At 43.1% G+C, this 20,147-nt stretch overlaps 1 protein-coding gene across 1 annotated transcript in view; it reads right to left on the bottom strand.

Moving 5' to 3' along the window:
- The window catches only part of LOC116503304 (zinc-binding protein A33-like), a 902,198-nt gene that overhangs the window by 330,982 nt on the left and 551,069 nt on the right, over positions 1 to 20,147 (bottom strand). The gene's annotated exons all lie outside the window — the stretch shown is intronic.

Here is a 20,147-nt window from a genome sequence, read left to right as displayed (position 1 = left end):
CCGTGTGTTGTTTTTAATCACCATTTTGGCAGTCCACTGCCATGCAGATCATATACTGCACAAGAATTCCCATTCTAAATGCTGGGCATGTTGTGGATTTGGGGGGAGGGAACCCAGGTCAAGCTAGCACTATTACCACTCTATAAAACCCTAATAAGACCACATCTAGAATACTGCATCTAGTTTTGGTCACCACTATAAAAAAGCTGTTGATACTCTAGAAAAAGTGCAGAGGAGAGCAACCAAGATGATTAGGGGACTGGAGGCTAAAACATACGATGAACAGTTGCAGGAACTAGGCATGGCTAGTCAAGAGAAGGACCATGATAGAAGTGTTCCAATATTTGAGGGGCTGCCACAGAGAGGAGGGGGTCAAGCTATTTTCCAAAGCACCCGAAGGCCAGACAAGGAATAACGGATGGAAAGTGACCAAGGAGAGATTCAACCTAGAAATAAGGAGAAATTTACCGACAGTGCAAGAAAATCAACCAATGGAACAGCTTTGCCTTCGGAAGTTGTGAGAGCTTCATCACTGGAGGCTTTCAAGAAGAGATTGGACTGCCATCTGTCAGAAATGGTATAGGGTCTTCTGCTTGGGCAGGGGGTTGGACTAGATGACCTACAAGATGCCTTCCAACTCTGTTAAGCTGCTATTTCATACATTACAGGGCTATAAGACAAGAGTTACAAGGACATCAGGAGCACCTGTGTCCTTTCTCCCGCTCACGGGAAGCCAAAAAATATAGGCACGTGTGCAACCCCTATTCACGTTTGGTCCTTTGCATTAAAATAAAACTACTCCAGAGCCCATTTCCGGCTCTTTTTGAACATTTCACACGCCACGATGCAGAGAGGACATCGGGTGACAGCAAGGCCACCTACCAAGGGAAAAAAACAAAACTCTCGGGAATTATAATTTTGTCCTCTTATCCCAGGTCTGGACTCAACCAAGGCGCTGGACTACCGATCCCATCATCCCCCGCCAGAGGGCCAGGACAGCTTTTCCACAGACAGATCTTTAGAGGTGCCGCCTGGATAGGATCATGGGAGTTGGGATCCCCCAATATCGGGGCAGCCGACGCGGACGTAGCTTACCCGGCTTGTTTCACCGCTTGCTCCCAGACAGCCGGAGCATTGCACGGACTTCGGGGAAAGAGCCGGCGGTCTGCCCGGTGAACGAGCCTCCCGTGCGAACAGGCTTTTCGGAGAAGGCCGGCGCTCGCCTTCCCTTAAATTGCCTGGGCGCCCGTCCCGAAGCCTCGCCTGCCCGCCGAGCCCCAGACACGCTCCGCCGAGGCGATGCCGACGGATGCAGCACGCTCCCCGCCGTTCCCCACCGCCCACCTCACCCAGCACCCGCGCAAAGCCTGCTGGGATTGCGCGCCTGGACCCGAATTTCCTCTCTCCTTCCTCTCATTGGCTGGATGCGGCGACCTCGCTCATTGGCTTCTCCCGAGTTCGGAGGGCGGGGCGAAGGGCGGAGCCTGTCCCCTGCAATTCTAGCTAAAGTCTCCGCAGTGGGGCTGTTCCGTGAATACAAACTCAGTGGGTTTTGTTTTGTTTTGAATTGCTGTTCCGTTGGGAGGAATTAAAGAGAATTGAAAAGAAAGAAAAAGGAGGAGCAAAAGATAGACATTGGAAGGTATTAGAGGAATGCAGTTTTATCTTCGCTGCCTCCACATGGCAGTGAAGCAAAATTTGGTTGCTTGGGTTAATTTATTGAATTACTGATATGGATCAGGCCTCGTGCCTCGCCCCCCTGTAAATTTAATACAATCTTAGTTGGCTGGGGAATTCTGGGAGTTGTTAAAGTCCCCTTATCTGAAAGCTGCCAGGGTCGAGAAACACTGCATTAGATTAGAGCAGAGGTCTTCAAACTTGGCAACTTTAAGACTTGTGGACTTCAACTCCCAGAATTCTCCAGCTGGAGAATTCTGGGAGTTGAAGTCCACAAGTCTTAAAGTTGCCAGGTTTGGGGTCCTCTGGATTAAGAGGGATTTAGTCATTCAGTTGCCATTGCGCTGATGGAAAAGCAATTTTCAATTAGCTTTCCTGTCCCCCAAAACCAGAGGTGGGTTCCTACCAGTTCTCACCTATTCGGTAGAACCGGTTCGTCAAATCTACCAAACCGGTTAGAAGAGGTTCCACCAGTGGACCCGAAAAGCAGGCCACACCTACAGAAGAGGTTCCAAAATTTTTTGAAACCCACCACTGGTCCTTGGATATGATTATTCTACACTATCCTGCTCATATTTATAAAACTCAGTGCCTCTGTGAAAGGTAAGGATGACTACTGCGTTTGTGGTGCAATCAGAACATTGTGTGTGTTCAAGTTGCTTTAACGCAAACCAAAGATGCGTTTTAAAAAACAAGTTTACATCATATTCTTATGCATGCCAGTGCTGTGTGTGAGGTAATTTAAGGTGGTTCTGACAAGTGTCGTCGGCATCTTCATATCTGGTCACATGGGCAGCAAGCCACTCCCATCCGATCACATGGGTGGCAAGCCACTCCCACAAAGGAGGCCACACCCACAGAGTAGGTTCAAACAATTTTTGAAACCCACCACTGTCCAAGACAGATTCATTCTCTTAAGATCCAACTCTCAACTTTGGCTAAAACCAAGGGCTACTTTCTTAACTCCCACTCAGCCTCAGCCTCTCTCCCCTTCCCCATTTCGGAAAGATAGTCCTGCAAAGCTAAGGATTAGATCTCTTTGTTGGGAGCCTTGCGTGACATCCCTTAGCAACCCACATGTCAACATTCTCCATTTCTTTCCTTTGTTGGCAGGGTTTGCACCCCTCTCCCTTTTACCCTCACTGCTTGCAATTTTTTTCATTCCTTCAGCGACTTGTTTTTCTTTTTCTCCTCATTTCCTTTGCCCTATGTTTCAGCTGCACCAGTTGCGCCCGCTTTCAAATTTTGCTATTGCTTCAATAATCCTTCAAAGGGACATATTAAAAACTGTCTAGACAAAGAGAGGGCTGGTGGGATGTACACTATATCAGAATGGCTAACTTCCAGGTCTAAATCTTTTTTCAATTGCCATTTTGTTTATTTTTTTTTCTCCTTGGAGCTTACAAGGTTAACTTTTTCCACTGTATGGACTACTCAGTTGAATCTTGTCTTCTAGTTATATTCAAATTGATAGACAGATAAACTTGCAACTCTCTCTCTTTCTAGATAATTTTATTATTATGGTTCATGGCTCAGGCAGCCAGATGTTTAGACCAGATTTGTCGTTTTTATTCATTTCCAAAGACCTGGGATAGGCAAATGTTGTTTGATGGTGCTAAAGCAGTGGTGGGATTCAAATAATTTAACAACCGGTTCTCTGCTCCAATGATTTCTTCCAACAACCAGTTCACCAAACTCCTAAGAAAGTTAACCACCGGTTCTCACGAAGTAGTGTGAACTGGCTGAATCCCACCACTGTGTGATGGTAATCTTCACTCCAGGGGAAGGTTACTGCAAAATCGCTATTTCCTCCCAATCAGATGGGACTCAGGAGGCAGAGAATAGATGGGGGTGGGGCTACTCAAAATTTCTGCTACTGGTTCGCCAGAACTGCTCAGAACCTGCTGAATACCACCTCTGATTATTATGTATATCTAAATAATACTATTATTATTACCAGTATTTTGTATAGAGCAAATTGAACCAGACAATGTACTGTTTGCTAAATATGTTGAAGGGTGGGGAACCATAAATAAAATTACAAAAAAAGTCCACCCCACAATAATGTGATAGAAATGTTAGCTTTTGTGAATAGAGAATGTCAAAGATAAGCTGCCTTGGCTGACAAAGTCCAGTCTTTGATCCTAATTAGTCTATCATCTCACAAATAATTGCTGATGATTTGCCAACCTGACAAATTTCACAGGGATATAAGAACTCCATGAGATATGCTGGTACTAAGTTGTAAGGAGTTTTATAGATCACACAACTCATTTTAGAGATTTATTTCATTGATCAAATTTTTACATCACTCATTTAATCTAAGTGATTGTGGGCCATTTACAAATAAGATACGGGACTCTAACAAATATAGCTGATACCTAAGCAGAGTTTTTTTTTTAAGTCTTTGTTATGAGTATGCCGTGTTTCCCCAAAAATAAGACAGTGTCTTATTTTCTTTTGACCCCTGAAATAAACGTTTGGCCTTATTTTCAGGGTGGTCTTATTATTTTTGAGGTGCAGGAGGCAGCGAGTGTGGTCACCTCATGACTGCTGCTGTGTTGCAATATTTTGGGGAGGGCTTATTTTCGGGGGAGGGCTTATTTTAGTGCATGAGCTCAAAAGCCCAATTGGGCTTATTATCCAGGGATATTTTATTTTCAGGGAAACAGGGTACAATAAACGGATCTTTTAAAGCTACTTCCTGTATTCATTCATGAAAATCTTTGCACCATAATGGGTAGAAACCTATCAAGAGCCTCAGTGGCACAGTGGTTAGAGTGCCGTACTGCAGGCTACTTCTGCTGACTGCTGGCTGATTGCAATTCGGCAGTTCAAATCCCACCAGGCTCAAGGTTGACTCAGTCTTCCATCCTTCAGAGGAGGGTAAAATGAGGACCCAGTCAGCAATATGCTGACTCTGTAAACCGCTTAGAGAGGGCTGTAAAGCACTGTAAAGCAGTATATAAATCTAAGTGCTAACTCCGTGATTGCCTTATATTACTTTTTTTTTCATTTTGCATATGAACACATCAAGATTTGCACTGGAGAACTAACTAAAAGACTATAAGGGAGAAAGGGGTGCGTGCATTTGTGTGTATGTTAAATTAAAGAAATAGCACAATATAATCCACTAGGGGTCATACTAAGGACTTTTTTCCCCATGTCTGTTATCTCATTAATACACTCGACTCGCAGTCCTGACGTATGAGTTACGGTAATCTTCTGGTTCCCCCTTTCTTTGCTCCTCCTTCCAGTTTAGAGTGTCCAGCCTCATCTCAATATTGCCTCTCACTGTAGTTGCATCCTAAGCAGAGGAAGACATCTGTTTAAATGCAAATAAAGTTTTAAAAAGCTGTTTAAAAGAAAATAAATAAATAATGCTCTACCTGATTCAGTTGTCTCAGCTACAAATTTTCACAGTTTTAGTCACAAATTGACTTCCATGGACCTCACTTCATACTTAAGAGGTCCATAGAGGGGGCGTGCATAAGCGCACTAGAATAGAATAACAGAGTTGGAAGGGACCTTGGAGGTCTTCTAGTCCAACCCCCTGCCTAGGCAGGAAACTCTACACCACTTCAGACAAATGGTGATCCAACATCTTCTTAAAAACTTCCAGTGTTGGAGCATTCACAACTTCTGGAGGCAAGTTGTTCCACTGATTAATTGTTCTAATTGTCAGGAAATTTCTCCTAAATTGCATCTCTCCTTGATTAGTTTCCACCCATTACTTCTTGTCCTACCCTCTAACGTGCCTATTGCCCCTGTCATATTATTCCTGTTTTTGTTTTTGACAAATTATAATCAATAAAATAAAAATAAATAAATAGACAGAACTTCATAAATGTATGTCCTAATTTTATCTACCCTTCATCCCTTTTCACTAAAACATAGATAGGAAATCTACGCCCCCAAGAATATTGCTAAACTACCACTCCGAGCATCTGTTTCATCATATGCAGGGTGCCCAATTGCATTTTCCCTGCCCTAGAAGTTCTGGGTAGGATTAAGTAGCTGTCATGGTCTTCTGAGCACCGAAACCAACTCAAATTTCACTCCCCATTTGGTACAGTATTGTGACTCAGTGGTGAAACAGCTGTTTTTGGTTGACTTGTTCAAACTCTGACCCAAAGTACCACATGGCACTTTACAGCTTCTGTTAGTCACTGGAATCCTCCTGGTGACATCTGGGAAAAGGATAAAAGATTGGGAAACCCTTCCACTGTTAAACAGGTGTGCATTTCCAGTGTGTTGTCTAACTATCATCCACTAAACTTGCTTTTTTCTCTTGTAGAAAGAGAGTGGATTTGTAATAGCAACCCATTTCAGCCCATTGTACTGTGGTATTTTGAGACTGGAACCAACCACTTTCTTTTCTTCAGAATGGACTAGGGAGCTGTTATGAGGTGGCAGAAGATGCCTGTAAAATCGGGATGAGGGGCGGAAGACTTCCTTTTCCTTCTCAGAACTAATAAGGATTTGGATAGTCTTTCCAGCTTAGGAAATCTGAATCTAATTTAGCTTGCAGGGTTGCTGAGAAAATTAAATGGAGAATGAATTGGGGATGTTATCTGAAAGTTTTCATAAGTAATAATTTTAAATATTGGCTTAGGTTAGATCAGAGATGGTATTCATCAGGTTCTGACCAGTTCTGGAGAACTGGTAGCAGAAATTTTGAGTAGTTCGGAGAACCAGTAAATACCACCTCTGCAGGGTTGCTGCTGGTTTGGCCCAGATCGGGCGAACTGGTAGTGGCAGTGGCAGAGGCTCCACCCATTGCCTAGACACTTCTGCGCATGCGCAGAAGCATCACATGATTGCGTAAGTACGCGCACAAGCAAACCAGTAGTAAAATAAATTGCAACCCACCACTGCACGCCCCTCACCTCCATCTATTCTCCGCCTCCTAAGTCCCAGCTGATCGGGTGGGAATGGGGATTTTGTAGTAACCTTCCCCTGGAGTGGGATGGGAATGGAGATTTTACAGTATCCTTCCCCTGCCATGCCACGCCCACCAAGCCACGCCCACAGAACCGGTAGTAAAAAAAATGGAATTCCACCACTGGATTAGATTCATTGAAATCAATGAATCTCAGTAGCCATTAGTGTTTTGACAGTGATGAAATATGAATCTTTCTGATTTCACTTGGTAGACTTTTAATAAGGGTTTAATCTAGTTCCTTGTAAGAATTAAAACTAGGATCAGTCAGTAGAACTGACTGACACACTTAATAGCAATAGCAGTTAGACTTATATACCGTTTCATAGGGCTTTCAGCCCTCTCTAAGCGGTTTACAGAGTCAGCATATTGCCCCCACAGTCTGGGTCCTCATTTCACCCACCTCGGAAGGATGGAAGGCTGAGTCAACCTTGAGCCGGTGAGATTTGAACCGCTGAACTGCAGATAACAGTCAGCTGAAGTGGCCTGCAGTACTGTACTCTACCCACTGCGCCACCTCGGCTCTTAAGAATATATAATTATGCTAAGGAATTCATGATACTAGATTATGTGGTTGTTAAAAATATTACAACTAGTCCTTGACTTATAACTGTTTAGTGAAAGTTTGAAGTTGTGAGAAACAACTTCAGTTTGACTAGTGTGAAACAAACAATCATAACAGCTTTCGTACAGCTGTGCGTCAAAATTTGGGCGCTTGACAACTGGCATATATTTTAGACTGTTGTAGCATCCTGGGATTGTGTGATTGCCCTTTGTGACTCCCCAGCTGACTTTTAACAAGCAGAATCAATGGAGGAAGCCAGATTCAGTTAATGACCACATGATTCACTTAATAACTGCAGTCATTTCCTTAACAACTGTAGGGAAAACAAGCTTGTGAAATTGGGTTCTGTTGCTTAGCAACAGAAATTCTGTTTCTGTGATCAGAAGTCCAGGAATATCTGTACAAAGGTTTGTGTCTTATTAAAATGATGGACTTTTGCACATTTATGTGGGAGTATAGCGTATTGAGCTCAATAGGACTAACTTCTGATCAAATTAGAGATCTGTATTAGATCTCTGCAGCAAATCAAGTCGAACCAAACAGATCATGGCTCAAGCTGATGCATGAACCCTGCTGTAAGAAATCTACATTGCTGAGGTCAAGAGGGGACAACCAAGATCATTTAGCGATAGCACTTAGCGTTATAGACCACTTTACAGGGCTTTACAGCCCTCTCTAAGCAGTTTACAGAGTCAGTATATTGCCCCAACAATTTTGGTGCTGAGTCATCCTTGAGCCTGGTGAGATTTGAACTGCCAAATTGCAGTCAACAGAAGTAGCCTGCAGTACTGCATTCTAACCACTGTGCCACCGTGCCTCGTTTAGACGGATTTTTGGCAATGTGCAACAAAGCCAGTTTAAATCATCCTTGAGAGTTGGCTGTTCAGCTTATTGATAAAAAAAACCTCTATTACTGGAGAATCCAGTGGTGAAATTCAATTTTTTTACTACCGGTTCTGGGGTGTGGCTTGGTGAGGGTGGCAGAGGAAGGATACTGCAAAATCTCCATTCCCTCCCCACTTTGGTGCCAGCCAGGGGTAGTATTTGCCGCTTCTCTGAACTACTCAAAATTTCTGCTACCGGTTCTCCAGAACCTGTCAGAACCTGCTGGATTTCATCCCTGGGAGAATCTCCATATGAAGACTGTTCCACGGTTGACAAGATCTCATTCTGATATTTAAACAAATCTTGGGAGCTAGTATCTATACTCATTATTTTTGGTCTTAGAAGCGGAAGGGATCATAGAAGTCATCTGTTTGTTCATTCAATGACTGACAGTGTTCAAATATAGCATTGTGACAGACTTTTAGCATGAATTTTGTTTCCTCTAGCTAAGGAGATCTTACCACTCTTCACTTAGAACAGGAGTAAGCAATTATGGTCCTTTTATGACCTATGGACTTCAACTCCCAGAATTCCTGAGCCAGCATTGCTATAAAGGGCCTTAATTACCCACGCCTCAGTTAAGAGTGTTCTATGACATTTTTTATTGATTTATATACCACCTTTATTATTTTTACAGATACTTAAACTTTCCTCTCCCTATTTTCCCCACAAAAACCACCCGGTGAAGTGGGTTGAACTGTGTGAAAGAGAACGACTATCCCCAAATCACCCAACTGACTTTCCTAACTAAGATGGGACTTGAACTCATAGTCTCCTGCTTTCTAGCCTGGTGCCTTAACGGCTAAGCCAAACTAGTTCTCATTACATGACAACATTTGGGTTTAACCAGAAGTCACATCCATGCACCTTGCCTCCATCTGGCCATCCGATTTCAGTTATTTGTGGCCTGCTATTATTGTTCTCCTTATTGTTATTTTCTGTAGGTCATTGGGGTTTCTTCAGAGACATATTCAGAAGATAGATTCCATCTCCCCTGTTTGCATTCTGGTTTGACAGCCAAAATAGTTCATTTCACAAGCAAAGTGTTCAGCTTAAGGTATGTACTATTTTATGAGCGCACAGGAATTTGGCTGGATGCCCCTGGAAACAGACTACTAGGCAAGATGGACCTTGATTTGATCTACTTGGGCAGTTTTTATGTGTAATTGCTGTAACTGAGAACATGTCACATGTTTCCTAGTTAAAAAGTTTTGCTACGGTCTTAAGTTCCTGAAAGAGAGGATTCATTCTGCCCAAATTCCCAGCAATGATGTGAGTTAAATGATGTGTTGTCATCCCCCCTCTTTTTCTTGATGTTATATTTCAAATTTCCGTAATGGGAAGCCCATGGCCTGTTCACTCACGATTGCCATAAAACTCATTATTTTAATTTTGACCAATGATGAACAATTTCAGTTTATCCCTTGTGCTTGCATTTTATGTTCAGTCAGATAGAAACAAGAGACAAATGACTCTGTTTTAACCACACAAGAATATTCAGCACTAATATTCTCAAACATTTTTCAATGTATGTTTGTATAAAATACTAAGCTGTCAATTATGTAATCACGCTTTATAGTATTCATTAAAGGCCACTGTTTGAGTGGGTCTGTAAAGCATATTAAGTCATATGCTATGATTATCAAATTACAGTGGATAGGTTCAACGTGCTAAACCAAAATCAAAGAAACTGCCATCTGGAGCCATTTTCAGAGTTCATTTTTCAAAGTGAGATGAGTGGCATATAAAATGAATGAATGAATGAATGAACCAACCAGCCAACATTTCAAATGATGTGTGAACTCAATCTGAGTGGATTCAATGAGCCATCTAATGCAGACTTCTTTTTTTATTCAACATGTTGTGTGAACTTAGCAATTACAATTTTGTCTGCAAACTATGGTTAAGCAAAGCATAACCTTTGCTCTATGAATCCAGATATTATCTAGCATGGATGGACATCAAGTGCTATTTTCCCTAGATATCGTCCATATCACGGGTAATATGTGTGTTTTCTGTCCTGCCTCCAGTTGTATCCTCACAACAACTCCTGTGGGCCTGAAAATGAATCATCAGTGGTTTCATTCCTGCAATTAAAACTTTTGGTACTTTATTAGCATTCTTCCAGGCGCATGAAACCACAATTCCCATTAAGTACATGGTGGTCCTACCAGTTCAAAAGGAGGAAGTTGTAGTTTGGCATGTCTGGAAGGCCCCTGTTGAGAAAGTTGTTGTACTTCACTTGATCCCAGGATCTCTTGACAGCAACCACTGCCAGAGTGATTTTACTATCAACATTTCTGCATTTTTTCCTGCAAAGCTTTGAGCCCTTAGTAAACCATTAACCTGTTTTCTTCTTGGAATCCTGCCATGACTTTGGGCCGCTGGAGAGAACTTTTCTCCTACTTCCTGTTGTGCTGGAGAGAGTTTAACCACTGGTGGACTGTTAGCTTCCCTTCTTTAGCTGGTTGACTTTTTTACAAGTTCTGAAACTAACCAAGGCCAGATCTGATTGATACATGGATGGGAGAACAATCAGAGGGGGGCTCCGCGTAATTTAACAAGCGATTTACCTAGTGCAGAACCAAAAATGTGCATGTGCACGCCTTCAAGCACACGGCGATTTCATGCGCGCGGCTTCCAGCACAACTTCTCTGGCAGCCGCAGTGAGTAGAGTGGGTGAGGCCTGGAAATCAGCTGGGCTGCGTGGGTGGGGCGAGCAAGCCAGAGAGTGAGATATATAGGACGGGATAGCGCTGGGGTGGGTGGGCGGCCCCACCCGGTGGTCGGAACTGCCGGTTTATCTGAACCGGTCGGAACCAGCAGCAGCTCACCTCTGAGAAGGATAGACCAGAGTGGGAAATAGTTAATGGCAATACAGGTAGTCCTTGAGTTATGACCTCAGTAAAGCTCAAAATTTATATTACTAAGTGAAACATTTATTTAGCAGATTTTGTCCCATTTTATGACTTTTCTTGCCACAGTTGTTAAGTGATTCATTGCATTAGTTAAAGTTAGTAACCGTTGTTAAGTGAACCTGGCTTCCCCATTGATTTTGCTTACCAGAAGGTCACAAAGGGAGATCACATGAGCCCAAGACAATGCAGGCGTCATAAATATGAGTCAGTTGCCAAGCACCTGAATTTTGATCATGTGACCACAGGGATGTTGCAACGGTGTGAAAAATAATCATACCACTTTTTTCAGTCCTGTGACTGAATGGTAATTTTGAATGGTCATTAACAAGCGGTTGTACATTGAGGACTACTTCTGCAGTGTGTAAGTAATCGTAATAGGGTAAAAGGTAACATTAATTAATAGTATATACATGTAATAGTATATACAGTATATCACAGAAGTGAGTCCAGGCCCTCACATTTTGTAAATATTTAAGTATTTCTTTTAATGTGACAACACTGAAGAAATGACACTTGGCTACAATGTAAAGTAGTGAGTATACAGCTTGTGTAACAGTGTAAATGTGCTGCCCCCTCAAAATAACGCAACACACAGCCATTAATGTCTAAACTGCTGGCAACAAAAGTGAGTACACCTCTAAGTGATAATGTCCAAATGGGGCCCAAGTAGCCGTTTTCCCTCCCTGGTATCATGTGACTCGTTAGTGTGAAGGAAGAGCAGATGTGTTAAATGTGGTGTTAGTGCTCTCACTCTCTCATACTGGTCACTGGAAGGTCAACATGGCACCTCATGGCAATGAACTCTGTGAGGATCTGAAAAAACGAATTGTTCCTGAAGGCTCTGTAGGACAAAAAAAGGCCCTACAGACAAACTGGAAGATTTGCTTGTAGGGTTGTTTTTTGCCCCCCGGAGCCTTCAGGGAAGCCTCCTGAAGGCTCCGGAGGGCTAAAACCGGCCCTACGAGCAAACCGGAAGTTCGTTCCCGAACTTCCGGTTTGCCGGTAGGGCTGGTTTTTCATGCTCCGGAGGCGTCAGGGAAGATCCTGAAGCCTCTGGAGGGTGGGGGAGGCGAAAAAGGCACACCAAAAATGAGGGGATGTACACGCATGCACGCTGGGGTCATGTGCATAGCATGGGTGTGGCACGCCCACGCATGACTCCCCCTGCACTCCCCTCACTTTTGGCACGCTAGCTACAAAAGGTTTGCCATCACTGGTCTAGGCTATAAGATTGCCAAGACCCTGAAACTGTGGGCGGCAGTCCCAAACTCCGTTTTTGCTGGCAGAGGGTTGCAGAAGGCCATTGCAGCTGAAAACAGAGCTTGGGAGCCCATTTTCGCTGGCAGAGTGCTCAAGCACACCCGACATGAGTGATGTCGAGCTGGCCACGCCCACCCTGGCCACTCCCACCCCAGCCCCCCCTAGGTCAAACACAACCCTGATGCGGCCCTCAATGTAATTGAGTATGACACCCCTGATCTAATTGGGTATTAGTTAAAAACCATGTGACACCAAGCATTACTCAAAAGAGACCTTAGTTTCCACTTTTCTATCTCTCATGCTAATTTGTGCTTCTCGGGAATGTCGGTCCCAGAGGGTTTATTTATTTCAAGCATTTATATGTCCACTCAACTCAGTAAATGTAATTCTGTGGGGCATATGGCAAAATCCATAAGAAAATCAACCTCATCTCATTTAGAAACATAACTCCAATATGCAACCTGAGTGCATAGATTAAAAGATGTAATAGAAGCCTCCATTCATCTAGACCCAAACACCTGGAGAAACAGCCAGGCCTTGACCCCCCTTTTCAATGCCATTGGCTCCCCTCTTATATGGGGGGGGGGAGGAGGATGGAGAGAAGAAAAAGAAAAGGATGGAAGGGCTAAAGAAAGAACAGAAAGAAAAGAAAAAGGACATAATGGAGAAAGGACAGGAAGGAAGGACGGGAGAGGGAAGGAAAGGAAAGAAAAGGAAGGAAGGAAGGAAAGAGAAAGAAAGAAAGAAAGAAAGAAAGAAAGAAAGAAAGAAAGAAAGAAAGAAAAAGATTTCAGGGAGTAATGTCACTCTGTGGTTTTTAGCCCTCTTGACAAAATTAAGAAATCCAGATTTGTCTCCCAAAGATGAGAATATCTCCATTGTTAAATGATTTTTAGGAAATGGAATGGCAGAAAATACCTTTTATATTTAAAGAATGGGTCATGTTGTGCTTAGATTTAAATATATACCAAATTAAAAACAATAATAATGCTAATTTCTTAAATATAATAAGCAGGCATGCTACTTCAAGCAGCCTTTTGGGGATCTTTCAAATACTTTAATCATAATTACAGCCTATTTATAGATTCCCCACTCCCTTTCTCCTATCTGGTTGTTTGCTCTCTTCTCCCCCTCCCCAAGATGTCTTTGAAGTTAGCCAGCTTTGATTTATTTAGAAGCTTTTTAGTCAAGCTCGTGGTATTGGTCAATAAAGCAATGTAGAACATCAGATGATTCAGAACTATAAATCTATACAGGAAAGCATTTAATGCGCAGACAAATATGTATTGATCCGCTGATGAGGCGGTCTTGCTACATCAATCCCACAGGGATGAAGCAAAGCACAATTCTTATGAACAATTGTGGTCAACAATACCCATTCAAACTGGAATGAAAGATGCACAGTACTGAAACGAAGGACAATAAACTATCAGAACACTTATACCATATCGTAAACATTTCATTTAGTAAATGTACATACTCCATCAACCAAGCCCTGTCCTCCAAATGGTTAAAATTTAGGGGGCGCGAGTATGTCGGTATATTGAAGTGAGTCTTATTCTTCTTCTTAGATGGGTTAGAGCCATGTTTCTCGAGCTTGGGCATTTTAAGATGGTGGACTTCAAGTCCCAGAATTCCTCAGCCAGCGGGCTGGGGAATTCTGGGACTTGAAGTTCACCCATCTTTGAGTGGCCAAGGTTGAGAAACCCTGGGTTAGAAGTTGAATAAACCCACTTTATTCATAGAGCTACCATGGGTAAGTAGGGGGGTTTCATCCTTGGTCCTTCACCAACATCTTCAACACTACCCCATCCTGGCTCTTGAGCTGAGCACTTGAATTTTGATTGTGGAGATGCTACAGTGGGCTTAAGTGCGAAGACTGGTTATAAGTCACTTTTGTCAGCACCATTGTAACTTCAAGCTAAATGAGGACTACTTGTACTCTTCTGATGGTTCTTGTTTTTCCTCTTGGGTGAAACCTAATTCTCTTTCCACATGTCTTCCAGAACAAATTTCCATAAATGCACCAATATAATTTTGGATTCTGTTACCAGGTTTGCTAAGGGAGTGCACAATCCCAGCACAGCTGGATTTTTGTGGCGGCTGATGTCATCGTTTTAGACCTGTTGCCAAGAAAACAAAGCAAGCATGCTTTTTGAAGATGATCTCTTTTTAATTGGAAAACTCTTGTAGCTTAATGCCTGCAGGAAATTAAAAGATTGGGTGACATAATTAGAGAGTAAATGTGCAGTGGTAGAAAAGATGTTTCAAATCCCCGTTTAAAAAAGAAAAAAGAAAGTAGTTTTTCTCACCCACCACGACTGGGCTACCATTCCCATAATCTATATTATGGGAATTGTAAGACCGCACTTGGAGTACTGCATCCACTTTTGGTCACCACAACATAAAAAAGATGTTGAGATTCTGGAAAAAAGGCAGTGAAGAGCAACAAAGAGGTTTAGGGGGCTGGAGGCTAAAACATATGAAGAATGGTCTCAGGAAGGTTCCACCACAAAACCGCGTTCGACTAAAGCGCGCTCGACGAAACCGCGTAGCTGACGTCATCACAGCGCGATGAAAAAAGCACGCTGTAAACGCTAAAGCTAAAATTAACCCCTAAACCTAAACCTAACCCCCCTAAACCTAATCCTAAACCTAACCCTAAACCTAACCCTTAACCTAATGCTAAACCTAATCCTAAACCTAACCCTAAACCTAACCCTTAACCTAACCCTAACCCTAACCCTAACCCTAAACCTAAACCTAACCCTTACCTTAACTTGAATCGGCTTGCTTTCAAAGCGCTATTTAAAGCGCCCTTTTTTCTCCGCAGTAGCTGTTGTCGCCCTGCTGATGACGTCAGCGACGCGGTTTAATCGGGCGCGCTTTAGTGGTGCGCGGTTTTGTCGTGCCACGCTCAGGAATATGTCTAGTGAAAAGAAGGACATGGGGTGACATGACAGCATTGTTCCAATATTTGAGAGGCTGCCCCAAAGAAGAGAGAGACAAGCTATTCTCCAAAGCGCCAGAAGGCAGGACAAGAAACAGTGAATGGAAACTAAACAAGAATAGAAACAATTTAAAACTAAGGGAAAAATTCATAATGGTGAGAACAATTAACCAGTGGAACAGCTTGCCTTCAGAGGTTGTGGGTGTCCGACAGAGGTGGGTTCTAGCAGGCATTACTGCTGGTTTGCTCGTGGGTGTGCTTTGTGCGTTTTCAGCATGCTGGATGGGCACTGTGCGTGCATGCATATTTCAACAGAAATAGTTCTGTGATGCACAGAATTCAAAAACAAGATGGCGGCAGCGACTGTGGCACCCAGTTCGGAGGCGTGGCCAGCCTGGGTTGCTGCCGTTTCTGCGACCCAGGCCGGCATGCCACTAGTGGTTTGGCCAAACCGGGCCAAATTGGTAGGAACCCACCACTGGTGTCCCGTCGCTAGAGGCTTTTAAGAAGAAACTGCACAGCCACTTGCATGGAATGGTATAGGGCACGTGTGTCAAACTCACGGCATAACATCCATGATGTTTTCCCCCTTCACGGAACTGCGGTGGGTGTGTCCTACACATGACGATCCGGTCTATGGGCCACCAGTTTGACACCCCTGGGTCTCCTGCTCGAGCAGTGTGTTTGACCAGAAGACCTCCAAGGTCCCTTCCAATTCTGTTATTCTATATTCTAACTGATATCTGCCTTTGATTTACAAGCCAGAGAAGGCTGGATTAAAACTTTGCGTGGCTTCTCAAATGACTTCTGGCTTTTGATAAAATGTCTACATGAAAGATTTTATTAACATGTAAATTCAAATAAATAAAATATACCGCCCACGATTCATTAAAGTTGGGCAGCTAATAAATTCAAATAGATAAAAATATAAAATAAATAAAAGCATTTGAAATGAATGAGCAGCTGATGATGGCAGTGATCAAATGTGAGATTGTCCATAAGGAACAATCTCACATAAGGGACAATGTTCTTTTTTGGTGGGGGGCAGGTGCTTTTCATCCAGAATGCCCCAAATCACCTCTGGTTGTACCACATACCTTCATTAAATTTCTACAAAATACAATATAAAAATCAAGAAAAAGGAATAATTTAAAAAATAGGGAAAGGGAAGATGCAAAGGAATAAAGGAAAAAGAAAAAAGAGTAATGTCCAACTTCCTTCAATGCAGTCACAAATACAAAATACATTAATCTTGTGGTCTAAAATTCCATATTAGGCAGTTTTTCTATAATCATAATTCTACTGGCCACAGTCTGATCACCATTTTTCTCCTTCCTTGTTTCCATGGTTTATTTGAAAAGAGCAATCACAGTGAATAACAGCCCTTGCTTTTCCATCCATCACAATCCATCATTTAAGGCCAAGCTATAAAATGAGAGAACATATGGCTTTCAACAGCTGGGATATTTTCTCTCACCCTCTGTGATTGTACTCTGTTTCCAGAAAATGCAGGAATAACCCAGTGCCTTTCTTTTTCCTATCTGGGTGAAGCCCCTGATGTCATTTCCCTTTCAGAACAACAAAATGGGACCCACCAGCATTTTTCTGCTGGAGTTCTGTCAGAGTTTGTTGCAGCAATCACATCCAGAAAGCACACAGAGGTAACTGATTCAGCAGGATTCATTAACTTCTCTTTATATATAATATAACACATCAAGTAAATATACAATACCAAAACCAGATTTTTCAACATGGTAGCAAATACAAGCAAACACAGGCAAAAGAGAGAACAGTTTCAATTTCAGTTTAGAACAGCAGACTAGTTTAGAGCCCAGCACAGACATAGAGCTCCAGAGCTAAGCCACGCCCAGGCTCCTTACTGTCTCCTTGTTGCTCACACAGCAAATAACTGTTTCAGTTTCCAAACAGTCCCCATTGGCTGACCTGTTGCCATGTCTATCCAAACAGTCCCCATTGGCTGATCTGGGCAAGATGACCTTGATTTTCTGAGAAAGGAATGTTATTTAGACTTCATATGTCCCCTACTCCATATAATCCCCCCTCCCATTTCCCCACAACATTGAATGTGGCAGTCCTGAAGGCCCCAATATAAAAGATGGCTTCCAGGTCTGACACAAGCAGTTATTAAGTGAGTCATGTCCAATTTTATGAACTTTTTTTGCCACAGTTATTATGTAAATTGTGTCAAGGTTCCGACTAACGAACCCAAGAAATCTGGGACTAGGATCCTCCTCAAAGATCTTCTTTATTGAGTACATTGTATCAGCACTGCTTCAAAGGAAAATGATATATGCTTTGGGGGGTTGGACTAAAAAACCACCTGGGTCCTTTTCAACTCTGTTATTCTGAAAATTTGAAGACAGGAGATATATATCTAAATCAGTGTTTCTCGACCTTAGCAACTTTGTGATGTGTGGACTTCAACTCCCAGAATTCCCCAGCTGACTTTGCTGGCTGAGGAATTCTGGGAGTTGAAGTCCACACATCATAAAGACTCTAAGGATGAGAAACAATGCTTTAGGTACCTATTTTGCTTTATATCCTTCAAGTGCTCCTGCTCCCACCACACCCCTCTCCCAGTAGTGGGTTCCGGATCCCGTTGCAACTGGTACGGAGATGGGGCTAGGCGTCCTCGGTGGGCACGCACGCTGTGCACGCATGTGCACACCACTGCCCAGCGACACTCAGCTGCTTGGTGGAGGTCGCACAGGTGCCGCATGCTGTGCGCACGTACACAATTGGCCCGTTTGCCTCAAAAAGTGGTAAGGAACTCGGTCGGGCGGGTGGGCCAAATGGCCCACCATTCCGGTACAGTAGCCACTGCTCCAAGCTACCACCGGTGCTCCCATACCGGGCCGTATGGCCCAGAACCCACCACTTCCCCCTCCAATCTAAGATATTCTTGAATCGTGTTGACTCCGATTACAGAATTTCCAGTCTGGTATTGATATTATTAATTGAGATTTTTAACCCAACACATTTCCAGGATTGCTAAAACACTGTGAGCCGTGATCACGTCTTTGTCTCATTTGCTAAATCTGTAGGACACCATCTTTAGTTAGCAGAGAAGGGCGGGTAGAGATTGACAACAACAACCAGGACTTCTGGATCACGAACAACTCCTGGTGTATAGCAACAAGAGACACTTTTCAAGGTTATTTTTCTCCTAAGCCACCCAGGATGCTGGGTGATGTATGGTTAGCGGCTGGACTGGCGACTGTGGTGTTATCTTTCCCCCCCAGGAATTCAGTAGGCCCTGCTGCTGGGGTGACATTTACGTCTTGCTGGCTGACCTTGGAAGCCAGGAGCATTGCTTAAAATCTCATTAACGTCACTCCATAATACATGGAAGAGAAATGCTCTCTTGGGCCAGGTTGGGTCCGCAGAGGGGCAACAAGACAGGCGTGTGAAATCTTTGAGTCCTTTATGTGGCTAAAAGCAGCTTTCATTTGTAATTGCAGGAAGAGGGAGTTCTAAATGGACAGGGTAAAATGGGTGGAGGAAGCCACCTTTATCTTATCTCTTCTTGAGATAAAGGCAGCCCTCTCAGACATTTCGTGATTCTTATCATGGGCAACAATAAGAAAGCGAAATGAATATCAATCGATCAAAAGCAATCTGAGGCAAAATAGCAATAGCAGTAGACTTATATACCGCTTCATAGGGCTTTCAGCCCTCTCTAAGCGGTTTACAGAGAGTCAGCATATTGCCCCCAACAATCTGGGTCCTCATTTTACCCACCTCGGAAGGATGGAAGGCTGAGTCAACCCTGAGCCGGTGAGATTTGAACCGCTGAACTGCTGATCTAGCAGTAGCCTGCAGTGCTGCATTTAACCACTGCGCCACCTCGGCTCCTAAACCAAAATCAAAAAGAAGTAAGTAGAAACAAATTTTAATCAACCCACAATTGAAACTGGCATAGGAGATAGATTAAAATGACAGAAGGGGTTTATCTACCATCCCAGATCAGGTTACAGAAGATAGAATAGAATAGAGTAACAGAGTTGGAAGGGACCTTGGAGGTCTTCTAGTCCAATCTCCTGCTTAGACATAACAGATTACAAAGATAAGTGAGATAGAGAACACAGGTCTTTATGGTCTTTTCAGATGAAAACTCAAATCTGCTAGAGCAGCAGAGGAATAGTAATAGCATTTAGACTTATATACCGCTTCCCAGTGAATTAAAGCCCTGTCTAAGCAGTTTATAGATTCAGCACATCACTCCCAACAATACCATATTTTTTGGAGTATAAGACGCACCGGAGTATAAGATGTATCAAGGTTTTGAAGAGGCAAATTAAAAAAAGTTTTTGCACTCTGCAGACCTCCCCCAAAACAGCCCGTTTTTTGTGAAAATGAGCCCTTTTTTTCAAAAAAAAAAAGAGCACGAATAGCCTTTTAGGAGGCTTGTAGAGTGCTCCTGGATGGGAGTGGGGGTGGGCCAAAAACGAGCAAAAAACGGGCTGTTTTTCACTCTGCCTTCCCCAGCCCCCAGGAGCACTCTGCAAGACTCCTAAAGGCTCTTCATGGCCATTTTGGTGAAGGGGCGGGGTTTCAGGAGGCAAAAAAATGCTGTATTCAGTGTATAAGACGCACCCAGATTTTCACCCTTCTTTTTTGAGGGAAAAAGGTGCATCTTATACTCTGAAAAATACGGTAAATAAAGATGGTAGAAGAACCCCAACAGGGAGAAAGGAAAATATCAACCCTTTCAGGGCTGGTGACTTGAGTGCAGGAATAACAATAGCAATAGCACTTACTTAGACTTATATACCACTTCATAGTGTTTATAGCACTCTCTACGTCACAGATGTCAAATCCGATTGTGTCATATGACGTATAGTGACATATTGTGACCTTTTTTGCCTTTGCGGAGCCGGGGTGAGTGTGGCCTGTGTGTGACGCATCCAGCCCACGTTTGACAGGCTT

This window comes from Thamnophis elegans, chromosome 2 (assembly GCF_009769535.1).
Source record: "Thamnophis elegans isolate rThaEle1 chromosome 2, rThaEle1.pri, whole genome shotgun sequence".
Classification (NCBI taxonomy): domain Eukaryota; kingdom Metazoa; phylum Chordata; class Lepidosauria; order Squamata; family Colubridae; genus Thamnophis; species Thamnophis elegans.
The sequence above is the reverse complement of the archived record's forward strand: the minus strand, read 5'-3'. Positions and strand labels throughout refer to the sequence as shown.